Below are 21,059 nucleotides of genomic sequence, written 5' to 3' on the forward strand. Positions count from 1 at the left end.
AAACAAGAAACCTGCTGAGTTGTAAACTGTAGGTTATCAGTGTTGTGCAGTCATGAGCTGACTGTGTTACTGCTCTAGGGTAAGTTCTTACCTTTTCTGTAGGAAGTCAAATTAATTTGCCTTCACTGTCTAGTAATCCCCTTGTCAAACAGGAGGAAATTCAGATATTGGCCACTCTGCATTACAACGCATTATTTAGGAAGTTGAAAGAGAGAAACAAATGGAAACCCTAGAACATGCATCAGTTGCTGAACTTTCAGCATTCCTGCTAAAAAACCAGTATTGCCCAGATTCCAGCCAAACATCTGAGAACACAACGGATCTTGTGCACTCAGGTTACTTTTGTTAGGGCTGAAACTCCTGTAGGAAACACTTTAACTGGTGACCCAGTAAAGGGTTAAACAGAAGTTGGACTCAAGTTTACAAAGCCATCTGAACTGGCTTCAAGTAGACATGAAACATCTATGCATCTGGAAAACGGAACTTGCAATTGACTTTTCTGTACCATCTGCTCTCAAGAACATTTTCTGCTTGGGAATTGCATAAGCAAGGAAAAAAAGCACACAAACAACTTCCTGTACCATGTTTTTGGTCACTTGTAATGACGCATTACAAAGCAAAGCAGCTAAATATGCACAACTGTGCCTCACTCCAGATGACAACATGTATTATATAAGAGTAATGCCTGACAGAAAGACACTTATTTTAAGATATCATGACACAAAGAGCACCCAAGGGGAAATATTCACTACATGTGAGAGTTGGGGGCAAGTGCCAGGGAGAGTTTTGCCTCCATCTCAAAAGGCCAAGTGTAGTTCAGAAAAATCAAAAAGAGGACTTTTTTTGGCTTACAAAGTAAAATGACAGAACTTGTTGCACCTTCTTCTTTAAAGGGGAATTTAACTTGTAATGAATGTAAGCTTTTTGTTGTTATTTAATGTCACTTTGATGGGTTTTAGATTCAAAATTATTCTTATCCCAAAAGCTTTCAAAAATATAATTTGTTTAGACTAGCTTTGTTTGCCTGTTGGGAAGCCATGGCCTGATTTAATCTTGTATTGTGGCATAAATAAAACAATATCCACAGGAATTAGAGTAGTTTAACCAGAATAAAAATATCTACCTCTCCAAATGAGTCCCAAGGCTTTAAAACTGTGTATGTGTTGGCCTCTCTCTTTCCAGTGACTGCACTAATGGAACTGCATGGAGACATATGGGGAAATCCCAGTACCTGTGCAAACACAGGGAACTGCTGAAGGTGAAGAGGGACGAAAGTCTAGACTGGAGTAGGGTGTGCAGCTAAAGAAGGCAGTTTGCCTCTGCTTTGCTGTATTTTTGAAACTGAAGTTGAGATGAGTTTCCCCACTAATGAACAGACTCAGGCTATCAGTCCACAGCCGTTACCACAGGATCAGCTGGCAGTATAGATCTGACCTGGTTTGGGCATGGGCACATGATCACATTACTGTTAAATTAGCAAGAGTTTGTATTGCTGCAAGAGAACAGACGATATATAATCTAGCCTGAAGTCAGAGTGGCGCAGACAGGTGATACCTGATCTGATAGAAAGCCTGCGATATAAAGTTAATCCATTTGTTCTGAAAACATTCAAATCAGTATGTGAATTTATCGCAGATTACGCTTTGTGTTACATGGCTACAGTGGTTTTGATACAGTTTTATGACTGAGATCCACTATGCTATCAAACCACAGCTTCAGAAATTGATTTTGCATGGAAACAACCAATTCTATCAACCTACAGGGTAAATCTGGGGGTGCAAATAGCTCCAGAGGAGACAAAGTCGCCCAATCTGAGAAGCAGACTGTCTTTTTAAAGATGAGCCACGGAAGAATAAAGGGGTTCACTTCCAAATCAGTATCTGTTACTTTCCATGGGCCAAAAGGACTTAGAAAGCCAATTTTCTTCCTACTTTCAAAACACAGTGGTTTTATTGTTAATATAGGGTTTTTCTAGATAATGGATCCTGTAGTTTAGAATCTGCAAGATTAGATTATTCTCGGGAGACAAGTCCATCTCCAAGAAAACATCTCTGCCTGTGGCAACAAATTCTCAGATTAATGTAAACTGTTTTAAGATTTCAGCTGAATTAAGAAGGTGCACAGTTCATACAGGTCACCTCTGCATGGGAGGGAACATCAATATTTTTTCTGTACCTACAATTCATTAATAGCAAAACTTGGTTCATATCCTCTTTGCTATAGCATCCTTCCTTTCCTGCCTAGCCCCCTTCCTGACTCTAATGCCTTACACCTCCATCCATCAGAAGGACACCACATGAAATTTTGTCCATAATTACATTGGCAAGTCTCCTTTGGGCTTCGTGGAAGTTACATACTCATAAATGGGAGCAGAATTTGGCCCTCTGTCTTTTCAAAAGGAAGACTAACGATCAAATAATTTTCTCACATCTCTGTTTGCACTTTCACAGTCTGGTTACATTGATTTGTGTCTCATAAGTAGACATTTCCTTTGTTGGTTACAAATCAATGTTATAGACCTAGCCTGCCTGCACATTTTCCCCTTCCCTCTTACTGTGAGAAAAACAAAGTGCAGCTTCATTCGTCTTGCTTTATAAATGTGAATTTCCTTGATGAAGTATGAGAGAAACACAGATAAAATTCCAGCTCTCCCTCAAAAAACAGGAAACGTCTGTGCTTAAATTTCTAATTACCAAGATGCTTTATGGTATGATAAACACCTTTATCATTCCAGTCCTGCCACTGCTTTGTTAACCTAGTTATAATCCTCTCTTTCAGATATCACAAGGTTTCCCAGAGCAATCCAATGTAATATCACAGACAGCTATGACTTCATGGCATGAGTAAGAAAAAAGAGGCAAAGGTTTTAGTCTTCAGCAGGACTGAGCTGCCACACAAATCTCCAGGAAAGGATGGAAAAGAAAAGGGTTTGCAATTGGTGCCTGAGAGGCAATGAGCTTTTTGACTGCAGTATGAAAATACAACAGTGAGGATAGATGGGTATTTTACTACAAATGGATACGCATGATAATAGAAAAGAAGTAGTAAGAAATAGAGCCATCAATAAGAATATACCAAGTAAAAGAAAGTACAGGTGTAAATGTGGAGCATATCAGTTTGATTTTCCTTTATTAAAAGAGAAAAAAAAGTTTTTTTAAAAAAGTAGAAGCAGCCTCAAATCAATCTCATCAATTTTAATACTATGAAGAAGTTTAATAAGTGACAGTTCCACCAATTTGATGGAGGACTCATGACTGCTGAAATAAAAATAGAAATTTTTTAGAGCTGGCATCAATAATAATAATAATGATAAGGTTTAAAGGATGTGAGATCAAAAAGGAAAAGAAAAATTTTACAAATATGAAACAAGGCTTGCTACACTGCCGTCACCACCATCAAAGAACATCCTCAGAAGTCAAAAGGGAATTCTATTTATTTTAAAGAGCAGCACTAGTAATCAGGAAATCTGGGTCCTACTTACACTCTTCTGGGGAATCTATGCTTGGCCTTGAGAAAGATATTTCAGTGCTCTGTGCTTCAGCTTCTCTGTAAGGCCAATCAAGATAATAATAGCTCTACTTCGCAGGCATCTTCTAAAGCTTAACTCATGGGTGCTGAGCAAAGACCTTTAAGGTATTTATGTAGAAACTGTACACGGAAGGAGAGACAAAAAAGAATGTAAAGATTTGGGAAACACTTGAAAAAGAGATTCCACAGCTCAACCACTTCCTGGAAATCAAAAGAAAAGAACAAATAACTTCCTTGTTTGTATTTTATTTCCAAAGGAAGTGTAAAGCTTCCCAGCTAATTGGCAAAGAAGTTGCCCCTGCAAACATCATCATACAAGTGGTAACAGGGAGTCCTGGCTGCTGCATCCTTAAAAACATTGTGTACACGTGCCTGTGTTATCCCAGTGAGGTAACACCATTCTGCTGGCCTGATAAAAACAGAGATGAGGAGAAGTTACGACTACTTGGAGAGTTGTCTATTTGCACAGACTCTTGACAGCAGCAGTTTAGGCGAGAAACCATATTGCTCTAAGACTCTGGGCACCAACCATTCAGTCTCTCTGTTCCACCAATCCACAACCTTAGGCAACTACCTTTTTTGCTTGTGTTTAAAGTAGGCCTGGCTTTCTAAAAATTTTGAGTTTTCTAATAGTAGATGTGGTGGAATAGGCCTTGATAGAGTAAACCCATAAACTAAATCTGAAGGAAAGAAAAAGAGATAAAAAATAAGAACGCTAAAATGAAGAGAATTATAAAAACAAAACAAAATTATTCTGATTTAATACAACTTTGATACAACTTTTCCAAACCATTTTAGACATAAGTGACAAAGAGAAGACACAAAATACCATGATTCAGATCTGCAGAATCAAATAGCTTCATTGATGTTTGTCACAACTTTTGTCTCTAGTAATAGTTAAGAAAGAACTCAAGAGCCAGAACTATCCAAACTCTGGTTAGTTTACTAATTAAGAATATATCTACCAAAAACCCAAAGCAGTGATGTGTTACCAATCCAAAAGGACTACCACAACTATGTTCATCTACAGGACACAGAGAACTCAAAATGCATTCCAATGCAAATATATTTATAGTTGCTTATTTACAGCATATTCTGCATATTTTTCTTATCTTGCACTATCAAAGTTAGCAGACAGTGGAAAGGTATGTATCTTTTTCTTATCTTATCCTGAACAGGCTTTGCTAACAAGGACATAAATTCTCTCTTTTCAATACTAAGCTACAATTAGGACGGAGGTCACGACATCGCAGTTAGCACAAAGGTCACAAGTAGTATTGCTACTCAGGGGGTTCCACACTAGAGGTAAGCATGAACCCAAAGCACTCTGGGCATACAGAAATGGAAAAGCTTTTTTATGTCTGCATATATGCATGTCAAGAGTAAGCATTTAATGAAGAATGATAACAAAAAAACCCCACGTTCATAAGCATAACAAGGATCAAAATATTTAAATGTCAGATGGACAAGGTAGGTTTACCTGGTGGAGAGCACTGTAGGTAAATGAAGTCTTGCCTCTTACATTTCATGCATTTTAAGAAGCTGCTCAGATTATTTGTTTACTTTAACCAGATGTCAGTTCTTTTGACAGTAAGTGCTAGAACAAAATTTGTAGTGGAATGCATACACCTCCAAAAATTCCAAAATATCTCAACAGGTTGTTTCTTTTTGGTTCTTTTTCTATGGATAAACATCAAAAGGTGAAATATCTTGGCATTATTCACCCAAAGACTGGGAAGAAGTACCCAGAACGAGCATTTTGCTGCAGGTGCATGTTACTTTAAAACCTAGTCTCATGAAGACTCATTACAGGACAATATGATGCACTTAACCAAACTTCTACAAAAAAAGCCTTGGATAGACTTAGGTAACTAAAGCTGAGTGCCTATTTTTGCTGCACATTGGAGTAAGTAGCCTCAAAAACTCAGCCCACAGGATTGGCTCTGAGAGCAGGGGGAGCTGAACTGTTAACTGCAGTATCCAAAACACACCAACCATGAAAGGATTATACTGAGCTCTGTGGCAACTACACTTGAGGAAAATGAGGGAGGAAAGGGGCTGAAGGAACATGAAAGGAAAATGAACAAATTCAGATCAATGGAACAGACCTGGAGGCTTCTAAAGAGGATCTTTTAAAGAGCCACAGACAATGGCCACAGTCTAGACTGAACACAAAGAGAAAAGTCAAGACAAATCATCACCATTAAAAGCTAAGTAATCACATCACATAACAGCAAGATTACAGCAATAGTATCTCTCTCTGCTCTGAGGTGAAATCACCTGGAATGTGAGATTTGTTTCTGGGCACCTCCTCATCAGAGTGATTGGAGAGAGTTCAAAGAGCCACCATATAAATGACCAGAGTGGTGGAAAGACTGAGCTATTAGGGAAAGAAATTAAGAACTACACCTGCAATACCCCAGTTACAATGCCAATGACTATTGGATGAAGGGAAAGGTATGAAAACAAGCTTCATATAATTGAAATGCCAAAAACAAAAAAGAGAAAAAAAAGAAACAAAAAGGGAAAGAATAGAGGGTAGCTAATAATAAAAAGGTGTAGAGATAAAATCAAGACCAGTAACATAGAGTTGACATTCCAAAGAGCAAATAGCGTAAGCCTGAAGAGTAATATACTTAGGGAAGGAACTAAAGTTTGACTGTGTATTTAAAACTGACCTAGACAAAACACTAGACATGTGATGCACACACCATCCTTCTCTGGCCCTGGGAAGATGGGCTGAGCAGGTCTTGATTGTTTTTCCAGTTTGATGACTCCAAGGTACACTCTGTTTTTGTGGCCTAAAAGCCATCTGTAAAAATATGGAAACCCATGAAACACACTTTGGCAGGTTAGAAGATGATTAACCAGAAGGAGACTAAATTCATGTTCATTGGATAATCTTGTGAATTAGGCAGAGCTGTATATGAAGAAAGAAGTAAAACAGCAAGAAGCAAAATCTATCCAGTTGAGGAAAGGACTTTTAGCATCAGACAGTACAATGAGGAATAGCCACACAACACAGTGGATAAGTAATCCATTGCATAAAAAGAGAATAGCACGTATGGATCAGGCAACAAGATGTGACAATGGAATTGGGGAAATGACTTCAAAGGATATGTGACCTCCTGAACCATGAGTTGACTAGGCTATGGAAAGTTTAAATGCTTGCATCACAAATCCAGAAACCTGATTGTGCAAAAAGGGAGTTAGGCTCTCTAGAAAGCATCCTAAGAAAGTCAGTAACAGAAAGAGTGAGCCTTGAACCTTTCCATACTATTGAATGGATATAAGAAAATAGACGAAAAAATAATACTCCACTTACTTGAGTATTAAAACACTGCAAAAAGCTGCACACACAGACAAAAAGTATATTAAAGTCTTGCAAGGGGTGGCAGTGGAGGGAGTGCAAGTGTCTAGACAAGATGAGGTGAAACACTGCTGTCACTTCCCATCCATAAACCCCCAGCAGCAAGGAGTGCAGACAGGAAAACCACCAGCTAAACCTGAGACATAGAAATTATTACATTTCTGACTGATTTCAGCTTGCACTGGAAATAATCCTTAGCTACTATAACTGGAAAGTAAAGGACTTACGGGTGAAAAGCAAGGATCAGGTAGAGACAGAAATAAACTTGTTTTTATTGACAGTTTAAAGTGGTGGTGTTATCAAAGAGAAAAATTAGGTTAATGATATCTTCATTTGAGTTGTCTCTGTTTTTATGTTTTTTGGAAGCAAGGGAAAAAAAGACAACCTCCTTTGAACCAGAGACACCAACTGATTTAACTCTTCTATGCTTACTTCAGATTTGGTGCTGCCATGTAGCCCTGACAAGGCAGCACCTTCCCAACACTGCTAGCTTGGCCTGAGGTCTTATGAGTACAGCTCTGCTGACTGTCAGATCCTTCACGTTGAGAAGGAAAAACATCTCATGGAGTTTCATGATACAAAGATCATATTGGCTTCTGAGTTATTCTTCTGCTAATATTCCTCACTGGTCAAGTATGACACCCAGAAGACTCTTTCCCTTTGCTCTACCTTCAGGAGCACAACTTCATCAAAGATGCATTTTGATGCTGAATTTGAAGTTGAGCTGGTTGTACCAGCAATGGTGCTTCCTGCACAAAATGGTAAACATAAATGCAGCACTGATTACTTTGCAAATCATGCCCTGAGGCTTGAGGTCCAGTGAAACAGTGATTTTAGAGGCAATATCAGATAAGGTATTCTCATTACTCCCCAGGCCATTGCAAAAAATTACTCCCCAATCCCTGCAAAAATTTATGATTTATAGAAAGATTGGTTGTCTCTGCTCATAGCCCAACTCTACAAACAGCTGTGCTGTTATGAGTGGGGGAATTGTGCAATGTGTTGGCAAATCTGAGCAGCCAAAGAGGGAAATTTTTTCAACTGGTTTGGTCCCTGAAGCCCATGTGTCGACAAACCACAGCCTGTGTACCTTACTAGCTTTCTGCAGGTCCCTGCTAACTAATGGTATGTACCTGTCCATCTGCAGAGCCAAAAATAGCTACTTTTAAAGAACAGAAAGGAATTCCTGCTGAGCCTGACAGAAGACAAGCCCACAAAGAGTCTGCCTGGTGCTGTGGAGTCCTGTGACAAAGGTGGTTTGAGGCAGTGCATTTATTTTCCAGCTGATGTGCACTGATAACCTGACCTCTACACTTACAAGATTCGTGTAATATTTCATCACTTACCTCAGCTTCTACTGGTCCCATATTCTAAACACCCATGTACGTCACAAAGGACCTTCCAAGCAGCTGACAGACAAAACACTTCTGACACCCATTCTGGGTAGGATAACACTTAAATATGAGAAGGAAATACAATGCTGCTCACTCCCCCAAGTGCAAGCTAATTTTAAAGTTAATACTGTAAGTCCTTATTGATACAATGTTTTAATTACCTTCAGCCTGTCCAAACCAGCACTCCTAGCTCTGTGTGTACTGCTGATATGACTGACAGCTGAGAGCTTTTCTAAACACCAAGCATAACATTGCAGTCACTAGCAACTCAGACTGCCTAAAATGGTGTGATTTTTATCACTTTGACAAAACTTATGACAACTCTCTTTAAGTGTAAAGGGATTTTTAAAATTTACTAAGATTTATAAAATAAACCTACCTAAAATTTTGATGTGTGTATGCAAATTATCTTCAACATCACAGTCTACAACTTCCTTGTGGGAGGAGGAGGAGGGGCAGACACTGATCTCTTCCCTGTGGTGACCAGTGGCAGGATCTGTGGGAATGGCCTGAAGTTATGTCAGGGGAAGTTTAGGTTGGGCATTAGAAAAAGATTCTTCACCCAGAGGGTGTTTGGGCACTGGAACAGGATCCCCAGGGAAGTGGTCACAGCACCAAGCCTGACAGAATTCAAGAAGTGTTTGGACAATACTCTCAGGCACAAGGTATGACTCCTGAGGAGGGTCCTGTGCAGGGCCAGGAGTTGGACTCAATGATCCTTGTGGGTCCCTTCGAACTTGGCATATTCTGTGATTCTGGTATATACAAAGAACAGTCTGCCTTTGCCTTATACCAACATTAAAAAAGGTCTCTCCACTCACAGAAACAAGCTTGGCCCTCCTTTCCTCAGTTTACACAGCCTTCCACTCAAGCCTGGGAAAACAGATAGGGCTTTCCCCCCCAAATATAACAATATTTGATTTTCTCTGAGGAAGGGTACACCAATGTAGCCAGTGAGATAAGGCATGCAAGACAATCAATGGCAGAGCTAATCAGGCTAATTCAGCTGTTAAGAAAGCAACCAAACCCCACAAAGCCCCTCAAAGGTCAAAAAGCATCTCCTAGATTATGCCTGAGAATGACCTGGAAGTCAGCGTCATCCAAAGAGTGTTAATATATTAAATTCAGTGGCAGAAAAAATTTTATGTAAGCAAGAACTTGCTCTGTATACGAGCTAAGTTTTTAAACCATCCCCCACAGAGACAATCATAGTAGGATTCACAATGAGAAAGGTCTTATTACAATTTCCCACCAGATACTAATGCAAACAACACCATGTGTCTATATTCAGAAAGCATCTACATTTCTGACAAGTCTAAGATTTCTGAGACCAGAGCAACAAAAGACAGTCAAATGCAAGTAAGTCTTAATTTCCAAATACAGGTATCTTGACATCCAAAGAGTGCAAAGTTTTTTGTGTTTCTTTTTGGGTTTTTTTGTTTTGTTTTGTTTTGTTTTGTTTTTTTGTTTTTCTGGCTCATAGAGTATTAGGTACTAGAATATCTAATCTCTATTTTATGTCTGATTCAGTTCCTGATAAAATAAGAGATGCTGGTGGACCCAAATGGGAGTCTAGGACATTTCAAAAAACTTTAGCCATTATTGGGCTTGGCTGGCTATGATACATAAAGATGATTTTTCAGGCAGAACCAATGAGCATGGCTCCACCCAATGCAACTGTGGTCCTGCTAGAGCAGTCCCTTTAGTAGAGACCTGTACACCCTCCCCTGTGTACCTGACCGTCTGTATACTGCCAGTGTAGGTGCACCTACTGCTGGTGCAACAGATGTTAAAGCAGGAAAACCTGACTCCCAGGGCAGAGGATTAATGGGGCATTAACATCAAGGCCCCAGTTGTGACCATTTAAATGCTAACAGCCATCAGTAAGTTATCCAAAACACGAGCTTACAGTGTGTGCAACTAGAACTTTACTATAGGACATCTGGGGCCAAAACTTGCCCCAGGATACGCATGAAGTCATCCTGATGATGCTAAGGGAAACCCATGTGCTATATAATAAAAAGCAACTGGTTCTAAATAGGGCTATTTTAAATCAGAATGTAACAGGTTATCTTTTACTGAACAGTCCCTTTACTATTTACATTAAGAAAAATTAATCAGGTCACAGTTGCCTGGATTCATCAGCTGGGCTTTAGTTTATATTCTTCACTAACATTCCCAGAAAAATGGTTAAAGAAAAGCTTGGTTTTAAAGCCTAGCTGGTTGAATTAATGTTCTGTTAAATCTGGCAGATTTTGTCCATGGTTCTTTATTGACCCTTTTATTTCCCCTTTTGACACTGTTGTGATGCACCTTTTCCCATCCAAAGTTCACTTCATGGTCCAGAGATGTTTTTTGACTGAGGAGAGTGTATTTTCACCTCCTCTTCACCTCCCAGAGCAGTATTTCAGGGCCCATCATGAGGTGTGCCATTAAAGCTAAAGCATGCTCATGGCTCCTCTCACATTGTGGCAAACAGATCTGTGAGATTTCAAATCTGCTGAGCAGCAGCAGGTAAACACAGCTTTTGTTTTAGCAGCTCAGTTACAGCTAAGTGAGCATCTGCCCTGGCTGTACACAATAAACCTTCTATTTCAGAGGAGTATAATTGTCATTGCATTTTGTTGTCCTTTGGAACTTGGAGCAGGACGCTTCAGCCTGAGGGTCCACTTCAGACTTTAAGGCACTAAAAACCCCACATCCTTGACTGCTTACTATCATATGCAATTACTGATATCTGTGTAAAATGGAAAGAAAATCTCACACTACGTAAAGCCTCAAATGATCACCTGGCTCGGGATTCATACACAAGAGGCAAAGCCACAGAAATTCAGTATTGTTACATGGCTGTGGCACGTGCTATGTGCAATATACTGAGTAAAACTCTGCTATCACTTTAAAGATTTTCTTATTCCTGTTGACAGGTTAGGAGGCTCTAGAGAAGTGTCTTATCAGATGCTACTTTTCAGTTTTAATGAAACTTTCTGCAAAGTGGGAGCTGAGCTGCCTCCATATGCCACTTCTCTTCTAGGAACTTCACTTGAAGTTATGGACCTGCTTCCTTATATGTAGCCCTTCATTTCCCCCCCAAAAAGACTTTTACATCAGGAATATATATATTTTTTCTTCAAGAATATATATTTTCTTCAGGAAATGCATTAGCACTTCTTTCTGGTTTATGTCTCAACGCATGGCACAGAAGGAACTTTGAAAGCAAATCTGTGGTGAAATTCAAGACAGGAATGTAGCATGTATGTGTTCAGAACAGAGTTTCCATGGTATGAAGACTGCAAAGTAATCGGCAACTGATCCAAAATCTTAGAATGAGCAATTTGTGGCAATTTCTTCTATGTAAAGTTATCTATAGCATGTAGGGAACAAACACATACATGCATACATGTCTTTGACAAAAATACCCAACCTCTTGGTACACACTGACATTGCATGGCAGATGCGTAAGACTTTAATAAAATGTTTGGGGCCCATGCTAACTTTGATTTGTAGAGCTTTGAGTCATGCAGCCCATGCTAATGTTACTCTACGCTGCTATGAATACAGAGAAGAATTTTTAAGACCAGCTCGGTGTGTTACACTCATAACTCTCATTTTATTTCAATTTAAATTGTGTGTTTAATCTCTTTTGAAGGTTTCAAAGATCCTATCCACCTCTTTTTTTGGGCACAGGATCTCATGAAAGCATGCATTGTAAATTCCATTCCACTGTGTTCCTCCCTTTTCCACACTTTTCTTTCTGCCTGTCCCTTTGTCTGCCTTTTCTGGTCTCTCTTTACTAATTTCTAGTAATTCCTTTAGCCTGCCACCTGTTCTCTGCTTTCACGTATATATTTTGTAAGACTATCTAACACACATCTTTTCCCTGCTGTTCCTACTTAACTTTCCTGGCACCATCAATGTTCCATGCCACCACAGTACCAGGATTGTAATTTGTGTGTTTACCTTTGCCTTCCATTTACTAGGATAAACTCCCTCTGTCTCACACCTTCACCTTCAGTTAACTCTGATTTCCTATCCTCTTCAATTCCTGCCACTCCAGAAAAGGCAGGATGAGGAATGAAGTGCTTGTGGAGGCAGTGCTGGCTGTCACAGATTGACAATGAGCACGGTGCCTCCAAGCGCCGAGATGCCGCAGTTTGTAGAGTGAAGTGAGACCTTGGTGCCCGGTACGCCCTCCTTGACTGAACAGACATTTTGAGTGTGGCTGCCGATCACTGTTAGCCCAGTGATTCCCTGCATTCTCCTCACTTCCTTCTCCCAAGCTGTCAGACTGGCAAGGCTCAGGAGAAATCACAGGTTTCTTAATTGCATTTGTGCCTGCACAGAAAGAAAACTTAAATACAGGCTGGTCAGATCTGTACAGATGATGGAGAATATTTTGCTCCATTCTGCATTAGTGTGGGCTCTTTGATTTGTGCCTGGCAGCTTCCTTGTTCCTGAGGACAGAAAGATAAACTGTGGCTTTGTATGGATGGGGAATATGACAAAGCAAAAGGAGAGAAAACGAAATTCATTACATTTCTCTGTGCAAACATTTTCTTGTACATTTTACATATCAAGCCCACTCCATGAACACATTTATCCTAGATGGCTCTACCTTGAATTTATAGAAAAAGCTTGTTCCTACATATACACAGTCAGATTGGAGCCCTTTATTGGTGCTGATCAGTCTGTCCAGACTCTTCTGACTGCTGCTTGCTCAGAGTCAAAGCATCATGCACTGTTTTCAATGGCTATTTTAAGTGGTGAGTGGGCTTTGGCAACCAGGCAGTCCAGAGGGAACGTGCAGCAGCCACAGGCAGTCTGGACTGTGAATCCGACTCAAAAGTGGTCAAATTTTCCTTTGACTGCACAGGATAGACTCACCTTTAAGAGGTCATTTTCTAGTCAAACCAAAGACAAAAGCTGACTTAATCAAGATGGTCCAGTGACTCTTGGGAACCCCAGTGCCGTTAGTGATCAGAGAGAAAGCAGAAGCCACAGACAGTCCTTCCCCAGGTTTTGGGTGGCTTTATGGGCAGCCTTAGTTTATTTGGCTCAGTGTTTCACAATTACTGAAATAACAAGTTGCTTTCTTCTTTTTATCGCAAAGTCTCATGGGAAGCTTGATTTGCATACAGTGACTCAGAAAGCTGCCTGCTAAGCTGCACGTACTGTATGTCTGTCTGGAACAAGTCAGAGTAATTTGTCCTCTTATTTACAGCAGCCTATTTATAACAGTATGGAGATGACCCAAGGATACACCAAGTCCACCCTCCAAATACCCAGAAAGGGGCTTTTCACACTCATCACAAAGCCACTAGAATACTACAGCTCCCTCAACTCCTCCTTCCAAATGAAGATGATCTCCAAGGGCAACGGGGAGTGGAGTGGATTAGAGCAGGTTTTGATGAAATACATCAGCAAGAACATTTGTTGTGTCATGATCACAGTAAGAATCCACCTGTCCCAAGATGATACAAAGCCCAAAGGATGGAGGACAAGTGTCCTTGAATACCTATGGATTATGGTATCCATTATTACTATTTTCCCCAGAAATAAGATGTTTGCAAAGGGTAATGAGTGATGCAGATGGTTGATGTGCAGGTTTCAGGATTTTTGTATAACGGTTTCCAATGCCCAAAACTCCTAGAAAGGAATCTATAAAGTCACAACCTTTCTCAATCAGATAATTTAATCTCCTAATAATATCAGTTTCAGAAAGCACCATATATCATGCATGTAGAAGCAACAGACCTGTAATGAATCATATATGTGTATTCTAAATTAATTTTTCACAGGAGTAATTTTAAGTGTCCTATATTAGCATCTCCTGCTGGCTAAAGTTTCCCCCCAAGAATAAGATTAACAATTCTCCAACCTGTGCACCTTCAAACAACTGCTTCTTCCCAGACAAGGAAACAGTTTTTCTTCTCTGTTAGAGATATAATATTCTTCACTAGAACAGCAGAAGCCTAAGTCTTTATCCAAAATTTTGTCTCGTGTACAATTTCTATTTTGCATTAGAAGAATGTCAGTGTCACTGCTCTGGAGAAGAGAGCAGGTTTCTTAATAAGGTTTATCATGCTTATTTTTGACCCTGTTACCAGACTGAAATTAGTGACTATACTATATCATATATTTAATATACAAATATAAACATATATGTCTGCACACACGCCCATCAAACAGTTATACATATTCATGCATGCATATGTGCAAACAACTCTTTAATTTTATTTTTACATATATATATTTACACACGTTTGTATAAATACTTACACATACACTCGCATATGTAACCTGTAAGCATTTTACACTCATAGAGCACTTCCTAATCTTTCTGATGTCTCTTTTGTGATATCTAAAGTGTTTGGCTGAACAGCAGTTTTGATTCCTGGAGAAATGATAAACAAAAGGCGTGAATTTTGCAATTCAGGACAGAAAGAAACAGAAGAATTCTGTATCGAAGCAATACAATCCCTTTTTTCAAGGAAGATATGCAGAACGGGGTTAAAGGTGGCTTGTAAGGTCCTGAGAGATCAGCGATGCTACTTACAGCAATACTATATACAGAAAAGCCATATATGTAATTTTTCAATTATTCTAACATATGTTTACAGCTTTCCCTATCTCTAAGGCTGGTCATGAAGGATTGGTAGAGTTCACTGCACAACTGATGCAGAATGGAAAAATGTACTCCCTTTTTATTTTTGGTACCCAAGTCTCAATCTTTTCTAGTCATGTTTTTGTTCAGTTGTGTGAGCTGAACAGTCTGGATAAATGGTACATATACCTTTGGCAATACATGAAGGATTCATTTTTTTTTGCCATTTGTTATTTATACTATGCGTCTGGCCATCTAAGTCATATGCTTCCTGTTTTTAACTGAATGACAAACTTTTCAAGCAGGAGGACAGATTCCAAGTGATGCAGAAGTGCTCATAACCACAAAAATCTTCACCTGAACATTTTGAAAATGTTCATTGGGAGAGAAATACAGCAGAATAAAATAGAATCTGGACAACTGTGCGCAGATGCCATTTTGTAGTGCTTTGCCAGGCCTAAGATAAAAGACTCAAAATACAAACAGGTGAAATAAGGAACTCTTAATAGTTTCGCAAATGGTTTTACTTTAAAAAGAATTGCATGTCATGAGTTAGAGACTGGCATTAAGATTTTATGACATTAATTTGGGAAGACTTACTAACTTATCAGAGATTTTACTTTCCAGGAAAGTGATTCTCCCAAAGTTTAAAGATGTTATGCCAGGTGTCAAACATTCTCTAGCAATATCACAGCAGTAAGAACAGAAACCTTCCCACTAATTACTTGGTTTAACCTGTGGGTGCATTTTGTTGTTTTCTGGCAATCTCACTTCAGGTCCTTGAGCCTTCTCCATCCAGAAAGCGTGGGAGAGAAGTGGAGGTAACAAATATGATTACTGGTTGAGAGCAATATAAAGCTCTCTCTTCCCAGAGAAAAGATGTGTTCAGTAGTATGTGACAGTAGTATGTGACAGTAGTGGCAGGCAGCAGGAAAATACATCTTGGAGTACAGGGAGTTTAAATGATTACTCCTTGGCCCTGGGCAGCCTTTAGACTCACTTGTGCTATGGTCCCTCAGCATTTCAAGAACAGAGCTGGCAAAGAGCTGCTTTCCCATGATGCAAAAGAGCAGCTCATGCCAGAAAAACACCACCTGGAGTGGGCATATGAGCGGTGGGCAGTGGGGGCTGGCTCCTGGTGCTTTGGACAGAGGAGTCAGAAAGGGTTCTGCTTGGGGGAACGCCACCAAAACCATCATAAATGTGAACTTGTCTCTTTATAGTTACGTAGAATGATCGAACTATTTTCTCGTGCCCATTAACATATTGGCAGCTGTTATGAACAGAGGCTATCTTAGACACTGTAGCTTGGAAGGAAAACAATGGAAAAAAATGTAGAAGATCAACTCCAAGCTGTCAACAATGATTTTCATTGCAAGAACTTCAAAATGTTTTGTCTCACAAAATCCTTGTAGGTTACTGAAGTGCTAGTATTCCTATCTTACAGGCTAGAAACTAAGGCTTGTTACTTGCCAGGGTCACAAAAGAAAATAATATACAAAAATCTGAAAATCAGACTTTAGAATTCCAAGTCAGTGACATAACTATTGGAATAGTCACACAGTCAACTTCGGGATTTAAGACCCTACAGACCTTTTTCCTCCTGCCCTCCCACATAATTAAACTGGACCTTGAAGCTTTGAAATTTCTCATTAGGTTTTGTCCTGTGATTTTACTTAACAAATATTTTGCTTTGAATACTTTTTTCCCCTCCAAATTACTTCCACTATTCCTGTTCCACCTTTGATTTTCCTTCTGCATCCACTTGGTTGCAATTGAGATCAGTAGAAGCTGCTGTGCTAGAACTCCCAGGAGTCAGAAAAACCCCATGAAGGATTTTTAAACTTCTATCTTCTCCCTTTGTTTCATTGAATTGCTTAAAAATTCATGCACCATGCAAAGTTTGAGTCTAGTTTTGCCATAGGCAGCACAGACTATATTTTGTTACAGCAACATTTTCTGGTGCAGTCAAGGGGGGCACTTTTTCCTATTGCATTGTGCACTTCTGATTTCCTGAATGCTCAGAGACCACTGGATATTTATTGAGTCTTTCATAAACCTGAACTCCTTGTCTATATCAAGATTCACTTTCACAGACCAGTTCAGAGAATGGCTGTTCCCCAGTTCTGTATCTCCCTTCCTCTTTTCTCTGACATTCAGTCTTCGAGAGGTCTTACCGGTTGTGTTTTCCCCTCAACTCTACTGCCTTGTGCTTGGTGGCAGAACTGTCACATGCAGCTGCAATCACGCTGACCCCATAACTGAGTGATGTTGTATGCCAGCAGCAACAGTAGACTGAGAACATCTCAGTTAGGTGTCGTAAAAAGTGAAGTGTGTCTGGCAGCCACAAACCTAATTACATCCCTAGCAAAGGCCTTATACAAAATGATGCTCCCCTGATGCAAGAACCCCGTCTTCCCATATTTCTTTACAACTTCAAGTACAATCTTAGAGCCAAACTGATAGCATGTGAGAAGTAGGCTGAAGGCTCTTTTCCTGATGGAGACAAATTGTGAGTGCTAGCTACTTTCAATACCATGCTCACTGTGCTTTGGCATTTAGAGACATCCTTAAGCATGGATTTCTTGGTTTCTATTGTTTGTATGTTCTGCCCCAATGCTATTTCAGTGTACATTTTAATGGCTGAATTTATTATATAGCTCACTGCACAAAAACTTCAGTTACATTATTAAAAACTCCCTAGTACTGATTTTTGGATCAGATATTTCCTGCATGTATTTTGAATCCACTGTTGGTTATTGAGTAGCTTTTCTTAATTTTTTTTTTTTTTTGTTGTTCTTGGTCCTGTCTGGGAATAAAGACTAATATGGGTCTGCCCTCAGCACTGCTACCTTTTTTTTCCTCCCCTGTATTCCAGACTACAGCACAGACCTCTCTTAAACCCAGAGAGACAAGATAAGGCTTTTCTGCCTGGCAGCATTTCAGAGACATTAAGTGTAAGAGAGAAGGTAAGTAATTCACCATGCCTCCCCATTTCTGTAATGGGGGAGGACATCTTGATACATTTACAATACTCCTTTGGGGATATTTCATCAGTTATATCTAACTCTAATGGACAAGAATTGATTTGAACTTTCTACTTAGTGCAGAGCTGTAAACAGCTTCACTCCAGGTTGCAGAAATGAACTGGTGTTTTGTAAAATTGAGAGAAATTTGGAAAACTTCTGCGTTGATCTATTAAGTAATCTAGTAGCTGAATGATCCAGGGGTTACTAACTTGTCTTTTCAATTTTAATAACAGAGAGAGCAATTGCTAACCTAGATGATAAAATTTTTTGTTCTACCATCTCTCTTCCATTTTTGTCAGGGTATTGGCATTTGAACTATTTCATTTACTTTCCATTGAGATTTGTCAAATCAGGATAGAATCTGAGAAGGTATTTTTATTGTTCTATTTGATGTCAGATGCTTATTTTTGTAGTTCTCAGGGCAAAAAGTCTGGAGAACTCTTTGTCCTGCTGTAGTAATATCTGCTAATGTTTAAAGTCTATCAAAAAATAGCATCCAAGGCTCTTGGGGTATTCCCCCAACCATCAAGTTTTCTATTGGTTGGTACCTTAGGCAGTTTTATTCCTGGGCATGAAAGCAAAATTCCATCATTTTTTAAAATTTGGCAAATACAGTATTATATCTTTGCCAAGGTTTGCAAAGTGAAAATACAGAGTTCTTTGTAGCTCTGCTAGGGAGCAACTAAGCAGCTACTGTTATCACATGCTGTATTTTTTAATGCCTGTTGTGTTAGAGATTATCTAGAAAGGTTGAAACTGGGGCAAATGATCACATCCGTAATCCATATTTTAAGATGCCTATTTTCAACATATTGATCATCATGGTGAGCTACGAAAGTGCTTTTGTAAGGCATTAACAATTCTTTACAGATACAGTCAGAGAAAACAGACGAGCAAAGGAGATACGTTTTATACTAATTCTAAAGTAAGAAATCAGGCAAACATAAGCAAGAAAAGCCAAAACTATGCCCTTCTCAGCTCAACCTTTTGTTCCTCTGAACTAAAGATGTTATTCTGTTTCTACGCTGTTTCCTCTCATTGAAGAAAGAGAGAATTGCCTTTTTTTTGGTGCATCATCATCAGGAACTGCTGCTGAAACAAGACAATAGCCTTGAAAGCTTCACTATGGGGCCACAGAATTGCCTCTAACATAGGCAGGGCAGAAGATGTCAGCTGCCACCACCATCTGACATTGAATGGGATCCCAACCTATTTCCAGCTGGCGTGAACACTGATAGCCTAATCCTCACAGGCCTTTCCTATTTTGGTAGTCTAACTGACACTGGTGATACTGCCCTTTTGTTACCAATTTTTCTAGTTTCTAGCAAGAGATGACTTGAAGATATATTGAAACAAAATGGCAGAAGGCAAGACTGCCACAAGACTACTGTAACTTTGATACTGTGAATGGTGGGGTAAATAATGAAAAACAGCCTATGTGCCTTCAGAAAGTTGAGAACCACAGTATTGGATACACAGCTTCTGTACCTCTGCATTTTTAGAGAGAAAAGCTGTTAATTTCCTGCTGGTCCCATGTTAGATCAGAGTTTTTGGCATTCATCCAGCACCAATTTAAGGAGTTAGTAGCAAAAACTAGGTCTAAAGTTTAAAGTCTAAATTTTGCTCCCTGGTTTCTACTGGTGCTACAAACATGGCAATAGGGAAAGTGGACTACTGCTGTTAACAGGCTGTGTTCTTGTGTGCAGTTTGTAAACATCTGATTAAATTGTATATTTCCATATTATAAGGGTCAGGTGAACCACGTTGAATGCCAATAGGTTTCTGCTTATTACTTTGGTGATTTTCTTCTCGATATATTTTTTTAATAGTTCAATTTAACTTGATTTTATAACAAGAGACAGAGCTTTATTTTAAGTGTTTTCTAATGAATTGCTCTAAGACACACATTTCTTGACCCAGTACCTCGATTTAGCATCTTTCTTGAGACAAATTTGCAATTTGGGAATGGCAGAAGATGAAGAGAGAGAGGTGCTAGCACAAAGGATTTCATCTGAATACTTCACATTCCAACACATTTCAGGGACAAACTGCTAAAAGGAACTGGCTCTTCTAATACACTCCTTATTGTGAAACCACAAAGACAGACTGGAACAAATTTTTAACTTCTGTAGTGATAACATTTGCCCCATCTCTTCTATCCTCATGGATATCCTGGGAAATGGATCCTGGATGCAATACACAATGCTAGCTGCCAATTACTGCTTCACAGACCAGCATCTAGCTGGTAGTGGGAAGCAGCAGAACCTCCTGGCATTCAGTACTTTAGAAGGTGCCCATCCGCAGAGATGACACCTGGGACCAGAGGGATGGCCTGTTTGCTCAGGAGGCATTAGGCATTGAAGCACTCAGGCATGGACAGATTCTTCCAGTCAAGTGGAGAGAGCCTACGAGAAATTGTCTATGGTTTTAACCATAGTGGTAAACAATGTACAAACTACCAAAACAAGGTTTGCTAAATTAACTCGAAAGATGACCACTTGGTCTTTCAAAGTAATTGAGCAATCTTTGAATTTCCTTGTTTCTCCAACTAATTTTAAGAACAGACTGCATTTTTTGGTTTGGTTGTTGTTTTATTTTTGGCTAGGAGCACCTACACCTTCTTCTCAGTTCCCTGAATGCTCTAGGATTCATACGAAACATAATCCTAGATGATACGTCACTACACCCTCTCTGTGGAAGGTGTCTAAAAAGGATCTTAATCAGCTGAAAATCATAATGATCTCCTCCAATATAAACAATGATGACAAACAAAAAGAAGTTCTTTACAATGCCTCAGTATTCCTATCCTTATGTCTTTCCTCTTTTCTTTGATAGTGTCTATTCCCCCTCAAACTGAAACTTAAGTACAGAAACTCTTCTTTCTATGGGTTTGCTCTTTGCTTTTCCAACCACTGTTGCATCTTTTTTTCTGTAACTTTTATCTGAGATTTATAAAACTTTCTTATGGATCTGCTTGGCCTGGACTTGTGCTTAGTGAAAAGTATTTTTTTGACTTGAACAACTTCTTACACCTTTGCTCATTTGGGCACACTCACCTTCCTGCTTCTTACACTTCACGATACTGTGTTTGTGATATGGTAAGAAGTCTTTGTGAACCTTTCAATTTTGAATTTTAC

At 39.3% G+C, this 21,059-nt stretch overlaps 1 protein-coding gene across 27 annotated transcripts in view; it reads right to left on the reverse strand.

Moving 5' to 3' along the window:
- ZBTB20 (zinc finger and BTB domain containing 20) overlaps window positions 1-21,059 on the reverse strand; it is a 502,167-nt gene that overhangs the window by 70,715 nt on the left and 410,393 nt on the right. For 3 of the 27 annotated variants that reach the window (XM_027653318.1, XM_027653333.1, XM_027653331.1), the window contains one exon: window positions 6,207-6,340. The exons of 17 other annotated variants lie outside the window; for them this stretch is intronic. The gene's annotated coding sequence lies outside the window, so the exon portion shown is untranslated. 7 more of the 27 variants (XM_027653335.1, XM_027653332.1, XM_027653336.1 and 4 more) reach the window with 7 other exon arrangements.

The sequence above is a fragment of the Corapipo altera genome, unplaced genomic scaffold, assembly GCF_003945725.1.
Source record: "Corapipo altera isolate COAL_440 unplaced genomic scaffold, ASM394572v1 61, whole genome shotgun sequence".
Taxonomy (NCBI): Eukaryota; Metazoa; Chordata; class Aves; order Passeriformes; family Pipridae; genus Corapipo; species Corapipo altera.